The sequence below is a fragment of the Chinchilla lanigera genome, unplaced genomic scaffold (assembly GCF_000276665.1).
Source record: "Chinchilla lanigera isolate Chin_1 unplaced genomic scaffold, ChiLan1.0 scaffold00050, whole genome shotgun sequence".
Classification (NCBI taxonomy): Eukaryota; Metazoa; Chordata; class Mammalia; order Rodentia; family Chinchillidae; genus Chinchilla; species Chinchilla lanigera.
In genome coordinates this window covers 16298983-16305153 of record NW_004955451.1, presented here as the reverse complement: position 1 = coordinate 16305153, position 6171 = coordinate 16298983, and positions in this window count along the sequence as shown.

Sequence of the window (6171 nt, the reverse complement as noted above, 5' to 3'; positions counted from 1 at the left end):
CAGGGGAGGGGGACAGCGCCACATGCTGCCCAGCTCTGCCCGTGTAGCTCAAGCAGCGAGCGTGAGACCGGGGCGCAGAGCTGCACGCCTCGAGCCCCAGCATGAGGAGAGGCTGAGGCAGGAGGCTCGAAGAGTCAAGTCCTGCCGGGGAGACTCGGCACGACTCTGTTCCAAGGGAAAGGCGGGGCGGGGGCGGGGTGCGGCGGGCCGGCTCAGTGGCCGCACCCCTGGGGTCTGTTTGATCCACAGCAGCAAAACAACAACAACGTGCGTGTGCGCCCGCCCGCGTGCGCCTGTGTGTGGCTGTCCGGAGCCCCACCCGGGAGCTCCAGGGAGAGCAGGTCGCCGCGGCCAGGCGGGGGACGGCCGGCCCGCCGCACACGGAGTCAGCGGGAGGTCCTCAGCCCCCGCCGCGGCGCGCAGCCTGGGCGGGCCGCCCTCGAGCCTGCCGTCCCCGCGAGCGCCAGCCAGGCCCTGGCGCCTCCTGTCCCCTTTGCCCAGCTTGGCTCCCCGGGGCCCCTCCGGGCGCTGGCTCGGCCGGGGTCTCCGCGCCCTTTCCTCCCCATGCCTTGCCCGCGGCCCCTCCCCGCCGCCTCCTCCTCTTCCCCGGTTTCGTTCTTCTGACTTGGGGGAAACACGCAGCTTTTCTGTAGAAGTCGAAATGTCTGGGCTCCCCCGCCCCGCTCGGGGCCACGGTGATGCCGTGGCAGGGCCACGGGGAAGGAATCGAAACGCCCAGGGGCGCGGAGGGCTGGGGAAACCTGGCTCTCCAGATGTGCGGTGGGGCGGGGGCGCCTGGGAAGAGGAACCCTGCCTGCTTTCCCTTCTCCCCGGCTCTGTCTGTGGGGTGTCGGCCCAGGCTGGGGCCCCCTCGCATGCGAGTCAAGCATCAGCGCTGGAGGAAAGGTTGGAGGGGAGGTGGCCCGGCCGGTGTCACCGCGTGGGGTCCTGCCGGATCTAATGGGTCCCACGCCCCCCAGCTGGCCGGGCCTTAAGGAGCCCTCGCTGGGTGCCAGGGAGCAGAACCGCAGATGCCAGCCTGAGAGGGTGCTCGGGTCTCCAGGGACACCCACGCCCGCCTGTGTCCAGCGCTGTCCCCACGGCTGCCCGGGGCACCTCAGGCTGTGGGCCAGGACAGAAGAGCCCCCGGCCTCAGCGCCCTCTTGCCTAATTCTCTCCCTCCCCGCCCCGGCTGTCCCCGGGTCCCCCGTCTCTCTTCTCTCCCGAGATGCGGGCGTCGGGGACCCTCGGACACGTTCCCAGGAGGGAGACGCAGCCACCAGCAGTGCCGGGTCGGGGGTTTCTGTGCACCCAGCCCCTGGCTTGCTCTCTGCTCTCTCTCACCACAAAGTACCCTGGTGGTTTAGGGGACCAGGTTAGAGAGGAGAAGATAGGGTTCAGGAAGACCCAAGCATGTGGGCGCCCTGTCCCCCCCCCCTGCCCCGCACCCGCAGCTCCAGGTTGCAGTGCTCGGTGTGGAGTGAGGAGGGCTTCAGGAGCCCTACAGAGACACGGTCCCCCAAAGGCCGAGTGTGTCCCTCCCGACACGCTAACGCCCCAGCATGCTGCCCAGCTAGCACGGCCGGTGGGAACCCGGGTCTCCAGCAGGCCGGGCCGCACCTGCCCTCCGCTGTCCAGAAAGAGGCCCGGCCCAGGCCGGCTCCGGAATGCCCAGCCTGGGCCCCCAGCCCGGTGTCTCCAGGACCAGCACCCCTGCACACTGCTGAGAGTGGACATCGCCTGCCCCCGGGACTGGGGGAGCTGCCAGAGCCCCTCCCGGGGGACAGAAAGGGTCACCTCGGCCTGCCTGTCCCTGCAGGGGAGGGCTGGCCCCGAGGGCCCCCTTCAAGGCGAGCTCCAGCTGCCCGGGCGCGGTGTGGCGGTGTGGCAGGGTGCGGTGTCTTTGGAAGTTCCCTGTGGCCAGGCAGACAGGGCAGGGGACACCCTGGGGCGCTGAACACCCTGCCCTTCTGGGACTTCTATCCCAGCCCCCGCCCAAGCTCCCAAGGGTCCCCTGCCGGGCCAGCCTCACACCCCAGGACCAGCCGTTCTTGTCCAGAGGACAGAGGGGTCTGGGGGCGCCAGGAGCTCCGTGTGATTGCTGAGGGGGTGAAGCCCTGCTGCCTCAACCCCCCTCGCCCCTCCACTCTTCCCGGAAGTCCGTTTACAGGGAAGCCACGGAGAACACAAGGCCACCGCCTGAGGCGGCACAGTGGCTGTCCTGGTTCTGGGAACCCTGGGACGGGAGGAGGGGTGGGGGCCGGGCGGGGGGGGTCCTGCCTCCTGTGCCCGTTCCGTGCCCACCTGCCCACAGGGGCGAGGCCGGCAGGGCCTTCTCTCTGCCCACAGAGGGAGGTGACAACTTGGTCCCCCGAGTCCCGTCGCTCCTGGGGAGAGGAGAGGACACTGGGCCTGGCTGCCGGCTGGAGCCTGAGGCCGCTGGACTTCGCCCCTCTTCCCGCAGGCGAGTTCCTCCTCTGGCCCAACAAGAGCCTTTGTGTGCCTGGCCCTGCCGGCCTCACCCCCTCGGGGCCTTGTGGATCTGGCTGCTACTCCCCCCCCCCCCCGGGTCTTCCTCCTGCCTTCTCTGCCCCACTGTCCCCAGGCCTCTTTAATCCTTAGTATATTCAATTTTGGGGCTTTTTATTAGTCTGTGTTGGCAGGGCATAGGCCAATTGGGACACAGATGTGACACCTCGCCCGTTTTGTGTCTTCTGGTACCTTTAGCTCTGCAAATCTCTCCCCGTTCCCGATCTTTTTTTTTTTTTTTAGTAACCGAACTTGAACTCAGGACCTTGTGCTTGCCAGGCAGCACCACTGAGCTATAACCCCAGCTTTCCTATCATCTTCCATTTGTTCTAAGTTGGACTTTGGGGTCCTCATTATAAGAGAAACCCCGCCACACCAAAGCCTGTGCGGTTTGTGTCGTTTAGCACTGCGGCCTCACAGTGCATCCGCTCTCCTGCAGGGGCTCCAGTTCGCCCTTCCAGACGCGGCGGGGGCCTCCATGCCCCTCACACGGCACAGAGGGACATGAAGTCGGGACAACTTCCTCATAGGCCCAGTCCGTGTGGCCTCAGGGAGACGGCTGTGACCCAGCACTTGTGAGGCTGAGGCAGGAGGATCAAGCATTCCAGAGCAGCCTGGGCGGCAGAGCCTTGTCTCAGGTAAAAAATAAGAGACCCAGGAAGCTGGGGATACAGCTCAGCAGCACAGCACCTGACTGGCAAGCGCAAGGTCATGAGCTTGATTCCTGGTACTGGAGGGGGAAAAAAAAAAAGACTCAGTCACAGGGCCCAGCACAGAGTGGTCGGGGTAGCGCTTGAGCGTCGCACTCGGCCCCTGGGCCTCCTCTGTATTTCAGTCCCTGAGACGCCGTAGCAGCTGCCCAGGAGCCAACGCACAGGGGCACGTCGCAGGGCTTCCCAGGTGCAGGCACGGCGGCCGTCCACGCCCACCCAACCCTGCGCTGAGTTCTTGCCCTGCCCTGCACGCTGCCTCTGGGCCGAGCCAGCCCCGTCCTGCTGGACAGCACGGCGAGGCCCAGGACTCTGGGTGGAGCAGGTGCGGTGACCCCGGCCCTCAAGCAAGGCGAGGCTACCCCCTGGCTCTGGCTGGAAGGGAGCCCGGACAGGTGAGGCCCCCGGAGTTCCAGTGGGTGTCGGGTCCTGCAGGGACCTGCACAGCCCAGGTACCCTCCTGCCCAGCACGTGGGTGGAGCGGGAAAGAAAGGCACTTTTATGAGTGAACACCTTGTGCCTCCAGGCGCAGGGCGCACAAAAAACGCCCTTTCTCTACCTTTTCTTTTCCTTTCTTTCTTTTGAGACAGGGTCTTGCTGTGCAGTTCAGGCTGGCCTTGAGCTCACTTTGTAGCCCAGGCTGGTCTCGAACTCACAGCGATCCTCCCGACTGCTGCAGTGACAGGTGTGCGCCACCATGCCTGGCTCGCTCTGTATTTTTTCTTTTTAAAAAACTGCATTTTACCAGTGTTGTCCCAGGTGCCAGATAGGAAAGATGTGGAAGGACAGATGTGGAGCAGTGACCTCTCTCTTCTGGTCCCTGCATCGCTGGGGGGGACATCTGCTGTTACTAGGGTCGTGTGAGCCCCAGACAGACCACACACTTACAAACACAGAGGGGAAACCGAGACAGTCAGCAGTTGACCGGGGTTGCGTGGTGGCAGGCTGGCAGAGCGGGTTTGCAGAGTCCCCTCCACAGTGCCGGCCACGGTGCCTGGGACCTGGGCTCAGCTGTCACAGCTGGTAACTGTCCCTGGCCTCCCGCCCGCAGCTCCGGGGCCTGTGCCGGCGGAGCCCCAGGCGGAGGAAGGGCCGACCTCCCAGGCGCCTCTCCACGGCTAATGTACAGCAGGTGGCCCCTGGGAACAGCCGGGCCCTGGGATTCAGAGGGGCTGGAGAGGAGAGGAGAGTAGGCCCCGGACAAAGGGACGCTGGCCGCGGCTTCAATTTGGCCTCCGGAGTCCCCAGCAGGCAGGGCCGAGGGAGGCCAGCAACGTGGGACAGCTGCGCTCTGCGGCCTGGGGTCACCGCAGAGAGGGGGGAGGGAGGCCCCAGCAGTGAGGGCCGGAGGGGGACGCATGGCCTCTTCCCTCAAGCTCCTCTCCCGGCTCGACGCTGGACGGAGGAATGTCCCCTTCTGGATTTCCTGGGTCCTAGCTTCCTGCTCAGCTTGCTTTTTTTTTTTCTTTTTACCTTCTTTTCCTTTCTTTCCTTCGTTTTCTTTCTCATTTTGTTTTGTTTTTTTTTAAGACAGGGTCTCATTATGTAGTCCAGGCTGGCCTTGAACTCACTCTGTAGCCCAGGCTGACCTCAAACTTGTGACCATCCTCCTGCCTCAGCCTCCCCAGTTCTGGTTGACTGCATGCACCACCGAGCCTGGCTTCTGCTCATTGTTTTCTTTTCTTTTTTGGTATCGGGAATTGAACTCAGGACCTTGCGCTTGCCAGGCAGGTGCTTGTGCCATTGAGCTATACCCCTGGCTCAGTTGTTTTCTAGCACTTCTTCTGTGTTGAGTCTCTGGCTGGCGTCCCCTCGACCTAGGTGACTGGGCCTGTGAGGTCCTAAGAAGTCTCCTCACGGAGGCGTTGGGCAGGAGGTGGGCACGGGCCCTTCCTTCCTGCTCCAGGACGACGGCTTTCTGTTTTGGCGAGGCAGCGCAGAGCATTCTGCCTCCATGGCCGGGTCTACCTGGTGCCTGCTGATCTGCCAGCATGGTGCTGGGTTTTGTAAGAATCATGTGGCACACCTGCTTCACCCCTCGGGCGTCTACCCTGGCAGACTGCGTGCCACTTGGCAGCAGCCTTGGGAGCCGAGTCAGGTCCTAGTCAATTCCCCCTGCTTTGGGTGGTACTGGGGATCCCACCCAAGGGTTCCCTACCATGAACTACACACCTCGCCATTCGCATCTTTTGTTTGTTTGTTTGTTTTGTTTTGTTTTTGTTTTTTTCCGGTACCGGGAATTGAACTCACGACGTCGTGCTTGCCAGGCAGGCACTGTGCCGCTGAGCTAAATCCCCAGCCCCTCATTCGCATCTTTTGAAACAAGACTTTTGCAAGTAGCCCACGCTGGGCTCAAACTTGCGGTCCTCCTGCCTCAACCTCCAGAGTAGCTGGGATCACAGGCATGTGTCACCACGCCCAGCTCTTGGTCGGTAACCCGTAACAGCAATATAGTACCTACAGTGTTTTGTTTTGTTTTTGAGACAGGCTCTTGCCGTGTAGTTCGGCCTGGTGCTAAACTCACTACATAGGCCCTCTGGCCTTAAGTCTGTGGAATCCTCCTGCCTCAGCTTCCCAAACGCTGGGATTAGAAAAGTGCCGTACCACGGCTTGCTCTTGAAAGTGGGCACCGTGAGGTAGCGACCGTCACTATTATCACAAACGAGGAGGAGAGGGACTGAGGCAGGAAACGCTCCAGCTCACACTGCTCAGGGTGGGCAGTCTGGTTTTGGAGCCCGGGCTCTTACCACCCGTGCGGTCCCTGCGGTGTCCCTCCCGTCCCCCGCGCACAGCAGAGGTGCGGGGCGACGGCCGGGCAGCCCGGAGGGGCCCTGGTGGGGAGGGTGTGGGAAGAGCCTGTTTCCCCGCGCACAGGCCTAGCTGGGGGTGCGGAAGGGCTCCGGCGGCCTGGCTCACCGCGGGCCGGGCAGCG